Source organism: Musca autumnalis, unplaced genomic scaffold (assembly GCF_047663935.1).
Source record: "Musca autumnalis isolate F117 unplaced genomic scaffold, ASM4766393v1 scaffold_2, whole genome shotgun sequence".
Taxonomy (NCBI): Eukaryota; Metazoa; Arthropoda; class Insecta; order Diptera; family Muscidae; genus Musca; species Musca autumnalis.
This window is the reverse complement of record NW_027411755.1, coordinates 153,264,439-153,280,145: the sequence shown is the minus strand read 5'-3', so window position 1 is coordinate 153,280,145 and position 15,707 is coordinate 153,264,439. Positions and strand designations below refer to the sequence as shown.

Below are 15,707 nucleotides of genomic sequence, written 5' to 3'. Positions count from 1 at the left end.
ATTTTGAACGTTGTGGCCTCAATATTCCAGCGAAATGGCTGAAATTTGGTATTTAGACTTCGTTGGGGGTACTCAAACTTCCCCTTTAAATTTGTCGGTATTGGCCCACGCCTTCATATAGCCCCCATGGAAAGGTACCTCCCTATTTTTCGTATCTTGAAGGCGGTGTCTTCAATATTCCACCAAAATGGCTAAAATTTGTTATTTAGTTTTCAATGTGATACAAAACTGTTCGCCAGAAATATGTATGTACAGGTCCACGCTTTTATATTGCCCCATTTCTGACTAACATTCGTCGATATAGGTCCACGTTTCGATATAGCCCCCATAGAACGGTACCTCCCGATTTTCATAATACTGAAGATTGTGACGTCAATATCCAACCGAAATGGCTGAAATTCGTTATTTCGTCTTCCAAGAGTTATAAAATATTCCAGAAGAGTATTATCTGTATAGGTTTACGTCTTCCTACATCCCCATAGAAGCGTACTTCTTGATTTTCGGTATTTTTTAAGTTTTAGCCACATTCTCTTACCGAAATATAGGAAATTTGGTATTTAGTCTTCTTTGAGCCTAAAAACTTTCCGTCAGAAATTTGACGGTATAGATCGACGTTTTGAAATAGCCCCCATAGAATGGTGCCTCACATTGTTTTAGTGTGGTAGTGGTGGTTGTTTCCTTAAAGTGTTTACCCTGCAAACCATTTCTATCGCCTAAGAATAATACGCGATTTTCCTGGGCGAATAATTTTTCGCAGGCGATATCGCCTAAAAATCTTCCGCGTAACACCAACCTAAAGTAAGTATTTAAGGAATGCGAATCGCGAGCAAGATTCGCTGACGACTCATTTGGAAGATTTAAGAAGAATAAAATATGAACAAAAAATTAAAGAAAATTTATTTTTCATTCTTCTTTGTTTTTTGTTTCATTCATTTGTTGTCTTTGATTTTTATACTTTTTGTTTTCTTTTCTGAATTGTTATAATTCTTAATTATTCCTTATGTTGTAGCAGTTGTATACTGTTCCATTCACTTTCTTCATTTCACTTGGCAAAACCCGAACATGTGTTATGTTTGTCAATAGTCATAATATTATACGTGTCATTCATATCAAAGTTATGTAGAATGTGTATATGAGAATTATATGGAACCAAATCAAAAATTTTAGCAACAATCGCGTCATCGGGGCTCGGAAGAATAATATATTATTCGCTGCACTAAAAACAAGCGAAACATAATACAGATTCGCATAAAGATCGCCGAGGTGCATAGCAGAACATTCGTTGTAGCGATTGATAATAAACAATAATTGTAGAGAATCGTCTACGAATTGCAAACCACTCGCGTGGGTGAATTTTATATAAAAATTCGCTAAAAGATCGCCGGAAAGAAGCGCAGAAGAATAATCTGATCAAACATTTTCCAACAATCTTCCAAATGTTTGCAGGGAGGTTGTTGTGCTTTGTTGATACAGAGTCAATGTGCGAGAAGATACGATTAGGGATACGTAAAATCGATTTCGGTTAATCGATTATTAGCTGCAAATTTTCTAAAAGTCGCAGTCGACTATTGACTGTGCGAAAACCGTATAATCGATTTTTCTTAATCGACTTTCGAAAGACGGAGCCAACTATTATTTGTAGTCGACTATTAGTCGTAGTCTGTTATTATTCGTAGTCGGCTATTAATCGTGGACGACTATTTAGCTGGGTACACATTGTCAGTTTTTAATGACAGCTTTGTTGTTGCTTGCTAGTGTGGCCGTTCATTTTTGTCATTCATCATGCAACCACAAAATATTTTGTGCATTCCACTGCGTATCCCTAGATATAACGAACGACAACATTTGCATAGGCAAAGCAAAAAAACCTGTTTTTGCATGAAAAGAGAATCTCGCGAGAGTAAAAAAACCAGAGAGTAAATAATGGGAAAAGTAGGGGAAACTAGAAAATTTATTTTTGTATTTTAGAAAATCATTCGTACTTTTGAAAAAGTAGAAGTTTGTACATGAATTCAAAAATTTGTCAATTCACTTTAAAAGAGTTGCGTTCAAATTATTGACAAAAAAATTAAGAACGGAATTAGTAAAAAATTCATAATTTAGTTTTATTTCTGTGTATGTCCGATTTTTATGAAATTTGGAATGTTATGACGGCTCCCATATATTTTTTCAGCCGATTTGAGGTCTTTGGTTCACCAAACAGGCAAATTCTGTCCTATTTTGGTGAAATTTGACACGTGTTGCGAAATTTTGTCTCGAAATATGCCAAATTATATTGAAATCGGTTCAGAGTTGGATATAGCTCCCATTTATTTTTTTCACCCGATTTTGAGGTTTTTGGTGAAATTTGAAACGTGTTAACGAATTTGTTCTTGAAGTAAGTTTGCCAAGTTATATTGAAATCGGTTATGATTTGGATATATGTAGCTCCCATATATTTTCGTTCGCCTTAACATAGGTATCTCCAATTTTGATTAAAATTGCAATGTCTTACAGAATTGTGACAAAAGTTAAGGTAGCAAAATTTAACTTAAATCGGTTAGGAGTTAAACAATACGGACAATACTGAGCTATTAAAATTTTTAAGATATACATATATAGCATTTCCAAATTAAATGAAACCTTTTCCAAATTGAATGAAACCTTTTCCAAATTGAATGAAACCTTTTCCAAATTAAATGAAACCTTTTCCAAATTAAATGAAACCTTTTCCAAATCAAATGAAACCTTTTCCAAATCAAATGAAACCTTTTCCAAATCAAATGAAACCTTTTCCAAATAGAATGAAACCTTTACTTTTATTGGAAGAAAAAAGCCAGAATATTTTGAAAAGAGAAAGAAATAAAAAAATATATGGGTTTTCAACGATTTTTACTTAAATTCTAATCTTAAGTAATGACATAAAAGTGTAACTTACTGCATGTTTTGCTTCCTTGAACATAAACATTTCATAATTTTTATGCATTAATTGAGGTTATAGCGAAATATAGCATTTCCAAATTAAATGAAACCTTTTCCAAATTAAATGAAACTTTTTCCAAATTGAATGAAACCTTTTCCAAATTAAATGAAACCTTTTCCAAATTAAATGAAACCTTTTCCAAATCAAATGAAACCTTTTCCAAATCAAATGAAACCTTTTCCAAATCAAATGAAACCTTTTCCAAATTGAATGAAACCTTTATTTTTATTGAAAGAAAAAATCCAGAATATTTTGAAAAGAGGAAGAAATAAAAAAATTATGCGGGTTTTCAACGATTTTTTAATTAAATTCTAATCTTAAGTAATGATATAAAAGTGTAACTCGCTGCATGTTTTGCTTCCTTGAACATAAATGGTCTGTTCCTTTACTTTTGAAAATGGTAAAACTGGCAAAAGTAGCAAAAGTTGTAATCAACTTCCATATGAATTGTATGGTGTCTGAAGTAAAGGAACGCTTTTCGAGTAAAAAGTTGTAAAACTTGAAGATTCTTGCACGTAAAGGAACAGGGTTAAACATTTCATAATTTTTGGGCATCAATTAAGGTTATAGCGAAATAATCCTAAAGAGAGAATTTAGGTTTAAAAAATTCTAATAACACTGTGACACAAAATGGAGGTGAAAATCTGGGGCAGAGATAATTCTTTTTGGGGATGAAAGCCCTTTGTGAGTATATTAAGAATCCCCAAGGACAGATCCGCCGTGAGTCGAAGTTCCGAGTTATGGCGTGATTAAGTTTCTGCTGAAGACCATATACGGAATCTGAAATTAACATTATATCTTTGTTAACAGTTGTTTTAGCTTATTTATGAAATGACTTGTCTTCAGTCAAATCGAATTAGTATTATTTTCGTAAAGCATTTCGACCTTCTTACTCGCTTCCTTCAATGTCCCTTTCGTCCCTTATTTTAAGAACCGCTATAAAAGTACCACATGATGACGTTTTCAGCTTCGAAATGTTCTTCAAAAATGTAGCTAATCGATTTTGTCGAGTTTTCATAGTCTGTTGTTTGAGACGTTCGATACAATGCTCAATCACGTGAACGGTATTACGATCTATTGTCCGATCGCTTAGTACGACTCTGGCACAAAATTTTATTTTTATCGTTAACGTGATTGAGCATAGCAACCAACAGCCCAATAAAGAGGACTGTTCCAATTATGTAATGAGTATTTCCATTGAAAATTCCACAAGCAGCAAATCGTGAACCACTTCATTAGGTTAGGTAATACAATTAGCCCCTGCTATTTTTAGCAATTTTTAACCTCAATTCTCTCTTTAGCATTATTTCGCTAAAACCTTAATTGTTGCCCAAAAATTATAAAATGTTTAAGTTCAAGGAAGCAAAACATGCAGCGCGTTGCACTTTTATGTCATTACTTATGATTAGAATTTAAGTAAAAAATTGTTGAAACCCCATATACATTTTTATTTCTTTCTCTTTTCAAAATATTCTAGATTTTTTCTTTCAATAAAAATAAAGGTTTCATTCAATTTGGAAAAGGTTTCATTTGGTTTGGAAAAGGTTTCATTTGATTTGGAAAAGGTTTCAATTGATTTGGAAAAGGTTTCATTTAATTTGGAAAAGGTTTCATTTAATTTGGAAAAGGTTTCATTCAATTTGGAAAAGGTTTCATTCAATTTGGAAAAGGTTTCATTTAATTTGGAAATGCTATAATCCTAAAGAGAGAATTTAGGTGTAAAAAATTCCTAATAACACTGTGACACAAAATGGAGGTGAAAATCTGGGGCAGAAATAATTCCTTTTGGGGATGATAGCCCTTGGTGAGTATGTTAAGATTCCCGAAGGACAGATCCGCCGTGAGTCGAAGTTCCGAGTTATGGCGTGATTAATTTTCTGCTGAAGACCATATAAGGCATCTGAAATAACCATTATATCTTTGTTATCTGTTGTTTTAGCTTATTTAATCAAATCGAATGAGGATTATTTTCGTAGAACATTTCGACATTCTAACTCGCTTCCTTCAATGTCCTTTTCGTCCCTTATTTTAAGAACCGCTATAAAAGTACCACATGATGACTTTTTTCAGCTTCGAAATGTTCTTCAAAAATGTCGCTCAGAAAATTTTAGGTTCGACCCTCATTGACAAATAATCGATTTTGTCGCGTCTTCACCAAAAACGTGATTGAGCATAGTAACCAACAGCTCAATAAACAGGAAGGCTCCAATTATGTAAGGACCATGTTCATTGAGAATTCCCCAAGCAGAAATCGTGAACCTCTTCATTAGGTACTACAATTAGCCCCTGTTATTACACTGTGAACCGAAATTTTGGGGCAGAGATAATTCCTTTTGGGGATGAAAGCCCTTGGTGAGTATATTAAGAATTCCGAAGGACAGATCCGCCGTGAGTCAAACTTCCGAGTTATGGCGTGATTAAGTTTTTGGTGAAAACGCGACAAAATCGATTAGTTGTCAATGAGGGTCGTACCTAAAATTTTCTGAGCGACATTTTTGAAGAACATTCGAAGCTGAAAAACGTCGTCATGTGGTACTTTTATAGCGGTTCTTAAAATAAGGGACGAAAAGGACATTGAAGGAAGCGAGTTAGAATGTCGAAATGTTCTACGAAAATAATCCTCATTCGATTTGATTAAATAAGATAAAACAACAGTTAACAAAGATATAACGTTAATTTCAGATGCCTTACATGGTCTTCAGCAGAAATTTAATCAGGTAATAACTCGGAACTTCGACTCACGGCGGATCTGTCCTTCGGGATTCTTAATATACTCACTAAGGGCTTTCATCCACAAAAGGAATTATCTATGCCCCAGATTTTCACCTCCTTTTTGTGTCACAGTGTTATTAGGAATTGTATAAACCTAAATTCTCTTTTTAGGATTATTTCGGTATAACCTTAATGGATGGCCAAAAATTATGAAATGTTTAAGTTCAAGGAAGCAAAACATGCAGGGAGTTACACTTTTATGTCATTACTTAAGATTAGAATTTATGTAAAAAATTGTTGAAAACCTATAAAATTTTTTATTTCTTTCTCTTTTCAAAATATTCTGGCTTTTTTCTTTCAATAAAAATAAAGGTTTCATTCAATTTGGAAAAGGTTTCATTTGATTTGGAAAAGGTTTCATTTGATTTGGAAAAGGTTTCATTTAATTTGGAAAAGGTTTCATTCAATTTGGAAAAGGTTTCATTCAATTTGGAAAAGGTTTCATTCAATTTGGAAAAGGTTTCATTTAATTTGGAAATGCTATATTGAGATATAAATAAATTATTAAGATATAAATCTGCCCTATTTCATGTGTATGTGCATCTTCTTTCACATTTAATTAACTCATAGCCGTTATATGTACTGGAAACATTAAAGGTGTCCAATAAATATTGTATTTCTCCTCCGAATACTAAGCCATGACGTGATGGTGGAGCTAAGTACTTTCATTACTGAAGAGAAACTATGTAATTAGTCCAATGTTGTATACATATTCACTGTGGTGTAGGGTATCTTATAGTCGGCTCCGCCCGACTTAGATATTTTCCTTACTGTTCTTTTTATTTCGTTTAGGTTAGGTTAGGAGGCATCCCCGAGCCTTTGGCGAGGAAGAGTAGACTTTTCGGTTGTCTCTATCTCTTCTTCATCTTCACACAGCCTGCAATAGTCAGCAGTTAAATTTCTTTCCATATATAAGTCGTTGATCTTATCTAGCAGTGGACCGTGATTATTCCAACTGTTAGTCTTAGATCGGATTTCATCATTGAGAGTATTGATGCGGTTCTTGGTTTTTTAAGAGACTGGCCAGATTGCTCTACACCAATGGTGAGCAAAATAGTAAAAGAGAAAATTTAAGGGAGAATTAATATTTCATTTTTCTTGGTGTTTCATTACATATTTAAACATTTTTAAGCACTAATGTTACCTAAAATCGTGCTACAAATGAATTATTAAAGAATTATTACAAAAAAATACTTAAATGTCCAAGTGTTGTTGAATTAATTAAATTAAGAGTATTTTACAGAAACCACCAGTGCACCAGGCCGTGCACACCATTGCTCTACACAGAAAAAATTACTGCATTTAAGTAATAAAGTCTTGCCAAGGTTCATTTCTTTTCTGCATTTCATGAAAAATACTGGTTTAAAGCAAAAAATATTGGTTTCTTCTGAGATTTCGATAAACAAAAAACAATTTTGGCGAGTGTTGTTTTTACGAACCTCCAACCAAACCAGGAGACAAGCTTTGTGCTTTTTATAATGCTTTTATGATTTTCACTGTAGTTGTTGAGACCATTCACATGAAAAAGAGAACAAAGTTGAGAGCATTTACCAAACATGAGTGGAAATATGGGAGCAAATAATACGAATGTAGGGGAAAATAGGAAATTGATTTTGCATCTCATGAAAATCTTACATATTTTCGAAAAAAAGTTGTGGCTTTCGAATGGATATAAGAAACTCAACATGTATCTTATGTAAGGTGCCTGTAATGTATGAAAAAAACTACATCACGAACGAAAATACATACAGTTTGTCAAGTAATTGTTTTCGAACCAAGGAAACTAAAATTTTTTTGTATAAATTTATGAAAAATGACTGATAAATATGATCAAAATGTCGGTTTTTTTTTTTGCACAAATTAGTTAGTCGACTTATTTAATACAAGATAGGATGTATAATAAAATAATAACCCACTTAGTCCAAAAATAAATAACGAAAAACAATATCTACGTGAAATGCAAGTTGTCAAATAAATGTTTTCGAAATGTAATTGAGGTTCCAAAACACCCCATATTTTCGGTAAATACTTGAAAATCATGACATTTTATGAATTTTATTCTTAACAGGGATTAACTATTAATAAGTATCAACAATATTAGGCATCGGATATCCGTACTAGGAGGGTTACCATATGGACCAGGTCATATTACATGTAAACAGGGTCCTATAGGTCTTAAACCGGAAATATCTGAAAACTAAGACTTTTTATGGGTTTGTATAGTTCACTAGGATGGATTGCCATCAACTAAAATAAATTAAAACGATTCCAGACTAGTCCTTAGACTGCACTCTTTCAAACTTTGTATGGGAGTTACCCGAAAGAGTGATCCGTTGTAGTCGATATTGGGATATAATTCGAGGTTGTCAAGAATAAAACGATGCACTACGTTTAGACCAAATCTGTTTCTCCGTTCAAGGGCTATCTTACGTACCACCCAGTTTAATTGGTGCCGGCAAGCTTTTTTTGAGCTTTTGGGCCATTATCTCATGAAGTATGGACTTGCCGCCGAAAAAATGCGCCGTCGTAACAAGGTCCGCAAGAAGAACTTTTTGGAAAAAATTTTAAAACTATATGAGATGAGCTGTTAAACTGCACTTTTCTATGTGGGAAGTACCCTAAGGACGGGAACGATTCTAACCTAATACATGACTAGATAAAATAATACGATGTGCAAAGTTTGGACCAATCAGAAACTCCCTCCGATCGCTATCTTGGGGATTTGCCATTTTAGTTGCTGCCGTCAAGGTTTCTTGGAGCTTATAGGGGGACGCAAGGACAATATGCTGAAAAAATTTAAAACGATCCGAGAGGAAATCTTAAGCTACACTTTTTCCCAATTTTGTGGACCGATATAGTCCATATTCGAACCCGATCTATGTTCTTGCAATTCGGTTACTTTCTGCGTGAGTTGTTGTGCTCATATGGTCCATTTTCGGACTTAAGGGGTTATGACCCCTTATTGGGCACGAAAAATTTAATTTTTCATGAATTTTTTACAAGAAATTTGTCAAATTTGGATGGATCACACTTTGAGCTACTTTCGGTTTTTTTTTTTTTTTTTTTTTTTGACAAATATTGCACATTGTTCTGACAAATAGTCGCCTACACTGTTTTTACTAAAGCCGTTTGCGGTGCCCACTGTAGCTCGAAAACGAATAAACAGATCAGGATATGTTTTTGTGGGATCATTAAGAATCTAATAATATTGTACTTAAGCGAAACGGAATTAAAAAAAAAGTACATTTTTAGAAAAATGTTGAACTGTGAAAGTCAAAATTTCGATTTAACCTAAAAAAATTTATAGTTTTTTCGCCATAAATCCGTAAAAAAAATGTTTTAAAAAAGTCTCTCGCTGAAGTGCAAGCTTTTTTATATACATACATATGTAAAAATTAATAAAATATTTTTTCTGTGTAGATACTTTGCAGCTGAGTAAATTTTGCCAATTTTGACGAACCTTGTCCAGATATTCTTATTCTATCCGCCTCATATAGTTGCACAAGGGTAGCTTGATGGAGTTATCGATGGCGATTTCTGTTGACTCCGATCCGCAACTTGCCAGTTCATCCGATTTTTCATTACCTTCGATGTTGCAATGCCCCGGGAGCCAACACTCAATTCTGTTTTTTATGAAAACGAAAAATGAAAACTTTTATATAGGAAACAAATCCCAAGTGAAAATAAAGAAAATTTTTTTCATTTCACATTTTTATAGAACAAGGTACAATGAGAAATGAAAACTCGTGCTTTAGATAAACTTAGATGCAGGTGCTATTTTTTGTAATTTTTCATTATAATAAATAATAATGTTTATATTATTATTTATTATAATAAATAATAAATAAAAATAAAAACTTGTATAAATATTTCACATTTTCCAAACTTTTTTGTACAGCCTCTTCATATTTACTTTACAATTTCGTAATAATCGATTTGATATATTTGCAAGGACTTAGATGATCACAACCCGTTCTGATCACAAAAGTTCTTTCATTTAAAAATTTTCAGCTATTAAGTATACCATATTATATGTATAATATACTAGTTCGTCTTTCATTTAATTTTCTTCTTTAAAATAAGTTTTAATTTATATTGTTATAAAATATGATCCCAAATATTATGTCAAATAAATAATAATCTGTAAATCTTGAAATGATGACCCCGACGTGATTTGAACACGCAACCTTCTGATCTGGAGTCAGACGCGCTACCGTTGCGCCACGGAGTCTTACAGTGGTTGGCATTGAAATCAAAATTCGCCCAACCGTATATTCCTCATCCCACTTATTTAGTACTATTCTTTAGTGTATTGTTCTTCACTGCATGGCCGTCACCACGTATCGATTGATTTATTTATTGCCTTATCTATTTTTGAACAATGATAAAAATAAACACATTTCATGTTACTTTTTGGCCCACTGTTGTATATCACACTAAAAGAACAGGCAAGCAATACACAAAACAAACGCTGATAATACAACTGAGGCTAGTTGAAATAACTAAAACAAAAATAAATCTGATTTGTTATAGTCATACGTGCATACACGTACATATACGCGTATGGATGTTGTATGTAGTACATTGTTATTGACAGGCCTTTCAATTAGCTACAAATTGATGCTGATAAGAAAATGTGCGCTCTCGGAAGGAGTAAGATTTCAGAAAAGCATACACCTAGCCACAAAAGTTGTCGTACAAAAATTAAAATTTTGAAACACCATTTTTCAAAATAAATTTTGAAAATATCGCTCAATTTTTCTATTATATGTATTTTTGTATTATGTGTACAACCAAAAAAATACCCCGACAATATCATGTGGGAATATTGTTCTGATAACGAAAATTAATTCTATAGGTTGATTCGATGGAAAAAGTTCCCGTACCGAAAGCAATTTCTAAGGCCGTTTGATAAGTTTTTGTTCATAAAATAATTTGATATTAAACCACTGAAAGCCACTGATGTTTAGACGCCACCAAAAAATGGTTACAAAAATTGACGTAAAACTCAGGTATTTTTGCATATTTTTGTGGGGTTTTTGCATTTTGTTATAATATTACACTGGTCAACACGACTTTTGTTTCAACCGAAGTTGTTGTTGTTTCTAAATGAAATCGGCGTGTTATTTTCAAATCTGGTCACGCTTTTTCTCCATCAGCTCTTGTTCTTGAGATATAGCTCAAAATCGGTTTTTACGAGTTTTACCCAGAATTTCGTTATTTTCGGATACAAACAAATATTTTTTTCGGGTTTTTCGACACTAATATATTAAGAAGATGTTGTACGCTCGATACAAAACGTTTTTTGAAATAATTATGGCGAGTATTTATCAAAAAATATAGAAAACATACGATGAATCTTGTAAAAATTGCATATTTTGAGTACTTTAAGCTGTAATTACGTCATCGGGGGAAGTCATAGAAGCTTCATATGGCATTCCGGATATGCTCAGGGTGTCTGCTATATAGTCCTGTATTCAAATATTTAATATAAAGTTCATAGCGCCCACGATCCGCCCATAACCTAAAAATCGTCATGCAGACTGCTAAAGGGAAATCATTTACCTGTGATATCATTACCAAATATGCCATTTACTTTTCAATGGCAGTCTTCATGACGATTTTTAGGTTATGGGCGAATCGTGGGCCCTATGAACTTTGTATTAAATATTTGAATACAGGACTATATAGCAGACACCCTGAGCATATCCGGAATGCCATATGAAGCTTCTATGACTTCCCCCGATGACGTAATTACAGCTTAAAGTACTCAAAATATGCAATTTTTACAAGATTCATCGTATGTTTTCTATATTTTTTGATAAATACTCGCCATAATTATTTCAAAAAACGTTTTGTATCGAGCGTACAACATCTTCTTAATATATTAGTGTCGAAAAACCCGAAAAAAATATTTGTTTGTATCCGAAAATAACCAAATTCTGGGTAAAACTCGTAAAAACGGATTTTGAGCTATATCTCAAGAACAAGAGCTGATGGAGAAAAACCGTAACCAGATTTGAAAATAGCTCGCCGATTTCATTTAGAAACAACAACAACTTCGGTTGAAACATTCAACTTTTTCAATTTTGTTGAGCAGTGTTATCGGTCTACGCTTATAAAGCTTCAATTGGCCTACGTCCATTCCCATGCATTTGTTTTAGTTTTTGCATTTAATTTTCGACTTTGGATGACAAATTTTAATATGCGATATAAATTTAAACATAAATGTTGCATTCATATAAAGGGATTTGTTAAGAATGTAGAGTATTTTGTCAGTCAAAAACCAAGGGATTGGCATGTAAGAATACACCTATATTACCCATTCACCTTTTTCGGCATTTTTTAAAGAAGGAAAGCTACACGTTTTAGATTTTTAAAAAAATGCTCTTTCAAGAAAAAATTACACTGTATGTATTGAGTCATGGTTTATTAACCATATTCTGACACCACAGCGTGATAGAGGACGAAAAATAAGAAGATACGTGTCCCTATCACTTCAACTTTCGCGGTTCTGGGCCGCATAGACCTCATAGACCGCATAGAGGCTTTGATGCCAAAAGGGCACATATCTTCTAAACCGCTAGGAATTTGGGTCTACTCGTGGAAGCAAAGTTGTAGCTCTCGTCGAAAAGAATAATAATTGTGAACACATAAAATCCATTAAACTTCATCTTCAAGGTCAAAATCGACAAGGTCAAATTTCCATTTTTCTCGGATTTTAGTCTGCAGATATCAAACGGATCAAAACAGAAGCAACCAACCAACTAGAAAAATGTTCCTTAGATCTCCATAAAGAACTTTCTAGAACATACGGACTCTGTAGAAACGGATCTTAATGGCCAAAATAGCAAAACTATTGCGAGTTTTATCCTCTTTTCACGAGTTCTGCTCCATAAATACTAAACCGTTGAAAATTTAAGAAAAGAATTAACCACAATAATGTAGCCAAAGTATCAGTAAGCAACTTTCTGAAACATACAAACTGTCTATGAACGCTCCTTATTGGCGAAAAGAATGAAAAACTTTTGAAAATATTCGATTTTCATGCTTTTTTTTCTCAGATTCTGGTCCATAGATACCAAACTGTCCAAGACTTAAGGATACCCTCAACTACAAAAATGTACCTAAGATTTCAATGAACAACTTTTTAGGACCATAATGGAAATTGGACCTTGACGATTTTTTCCTTGAAGATGAAGTCGAATGGATTTTATGTGTTCACAATTATTATTCTTTAGGACGAGAGCTACAACTTTGCCTCCATCCATCCAAATTCCAAGCGATTTAGAAGATATGTGCCTGACAAAATGATGCCTTTTGACATCAAAGACTCAGGTCTTTGGGGCCATAACCGCGAAAATTGAAGTGATAGGGAAAATCGCCGGGACACGTATCTTCTTATTTTCGTCCTCTATCACGAAGTGGTGTCAGAATATGGTTAATAATTTTCGTCGCATAGTGTTATCGGCACTAAGTTAAATACGAATATTAGTCCAATATCTCTGTAATTTATGGCACACCTTTTCGAAAATATTATAATCGAGTATTAGGGATTCCCTCGCAGATTTGTCAAAATACAATATTGCAGATTTTTCTATTTTCTACCTATATCCGCATTTTAGTGGACGGATTCCAAAGCGACATGGCACATTAGATCCGCCGCTTAACAAAAAAAAGCAAAAATCACGTGATGTTTATGATGATGTTCATTGTAAATTTTAACGACAAAAACCGTAGGTTTGGTCTCCTATTACTAGGGTGCTATACTTATGAGATTTATGTATCTCAAACGATGTAGAATTACAAGATCTATAAAGAGGTCAGAGCATTATCTGGTTGTGCTCCCGATTTCAAAAAAGTCATGCATTAGAACCATGTTATCCAAGGGGTATTCTTTTACTCTATATTTGGCCAGAAATTAGGAAAGAACACAAACCCAGCAAAATACCAAACATATGTACAACAACCTATGACTGATTTAAAACAAACAACTTTGACTGATATCTTTATTTGGCTGGCGGTGTATGAGAAACTGAAAATACAATTAAGTTCATTACAAAATCTTATTTATTCAGAAAATTAGAAAGTATCAGTCGGCTTTGCCAACAGAGATATGCCCTCATCCTGTGCGAATTGAAACTTCTATGGGCAGATCAACTACCGGTCGCACAATCAAAATCATTTGCCCCAATTTTTTGGCTAGTTTTGGACGTACGAACTTGCCGGCAAAAATATGTCTGGAGATTTCTGAGTGAAATAGGAAATATTTTAAAATTGGTTTTTGATTTCCTTTATTGTTTGTTGTGTTGATGCTGCTCATCTGTTAAAGGTTTTAGTATATTTTCAATTTTTTTTAAATAACGGTTCCAGAGAAAAAGTCAAATTCTGTAAAAACTATGTGCAAAGAAATACTCATAACTTCTTTAATTTTGGTCCAAAATTCGCGATCTTTTAGCGAATTTTTATATAAAATTCACCCACGCGATTTATTTGCCATTCGTAGACGATTCTCTACAAGTATTGTTTATTATCAATCGCTTCAACGAATTTTTGCTATGCATCTCGGCGATCTTTCCGCGAATTTGTATTATGATTCGCTTGTTTTTAGTGCAGGCGAATAATATATTATTCTTCCGAACCCCAATCACTCTATTGTTACTAAAATTTTTGATTTGATTCCATATAATTCTCATATACACATTCTACATAACTTTGGTATAAATGACACGTATAATATGAGTATTGACAAACACATGTCCGGGTTTTGCCAAGTGAAATGAAGAAAGTGAATCACTACCACATAAGAAATAATTAAAAATTATAACAAATCAGAAAGGAAAACAAAAAGAGTAAAAATCAAAGGTTGGTGATACGCGGAGGATTTTTAGGCGATAATCGCCCAGGAGAATCGCGAATGATTCTTAGGCGGCCGAAAATGTTTGCGGGGATGTGAGGTTACAGGTACCTCAAATACAAATACATCTGCTTGTCTTCTGCAAATCATTCAATCAGTACCAAGTAGACTGTCGACAGTAGTAAAATATAAAATTATTAATTACTTTGGGTCAGTTAGCCCTAAGTCATTTGGTATAAAAGACAGGATGTTAAAGACTTTAGTATCTACCTAAATGTTTAGCAGTGAAAAGCCGTTGCACAGGGGTAGTGGTGTAGGGTACCACATAGTCGCCCCGTCCCGACTATAGCCTTTACTCACTTGTTTTTTTACTGTGATGATGCTGTTCATCAGCAAAACACGGTTCCGAAGATATCGCGCCTTAACAAATTCAAATTCTGTTAAAAATATGTGCAAAGAAACACTCATAATTTATTCAATATTGGTTCAAATCTTTTTTTTTCTATTTTTGTTTTGTCACCAATATAATAAAAAATAGAAAAAATTGCACCATGGCCACGTGTGGGTTTGGTTGCAATTTTCGCAATTTTTTTTTAAATCAATTTGTATCAACCGCGGCAAAATTTCTGAATGGCATTTCTTTATATACTCGGCAAAACCTTTTTATTAGATAACTGACCAAACAACAAAAAATCGTTTTTCTATTTGGACCAAAATTAAAGAAGTTATGAGTATTTCTTTGCACATAGTTTTTACAGAATTCGATTTTTCTCTGGAACCGTTATTTAAAAAAAATTTAAATATACTAAAACCTTTTACAGATGAGCAGCATCAACACAACAAACAATAAAGGAAATCAAAAACCACTTTTAAAAAATTTCCGATTTCACTCAGAAATCTCCAGATATACTTTTGCCGGCAAGTTCGTACGTCCAAAACGGGCCAAAAAATGGGGCAAAGGATTTTGATTGTGCGACCGGTAGTTGTGTTCTTTCCTAATTTCTGGCCAAAAAAAAGAGTAAAAGAATACCCTCTGGATAACATGGTTCTAATGTATGACTTTTTGATATACACTGCATCCCCTTTGCTGACATTTTGAAATCGGAAAATAGGTTT

General features: G+C 33.5%; 1 protein-coding gene and 1 non-coding gene across 3 annotated transcripts in view; one reads left to right on the top strand and one right to left on the bottom strand.

Moving 5' to 3' along the window:
- Nucleotides 1-15,707, top strand: part of LOC141394757 (uncharacterized) — a 606,899-nt gene that overhangs the window by 554,466 nt on the left and 36,726 nt on the right. The window lies entirely within an intron of this gene.
- On the bottom strand, nucleotides 9,894-9,965 carry TRNAW-CCA (transfer RNA tryptophan (anticodon CCA)). Its single transcript has one exon. It is a non-coding gene; the product is annotated as a tRNA-Trp (tRNA).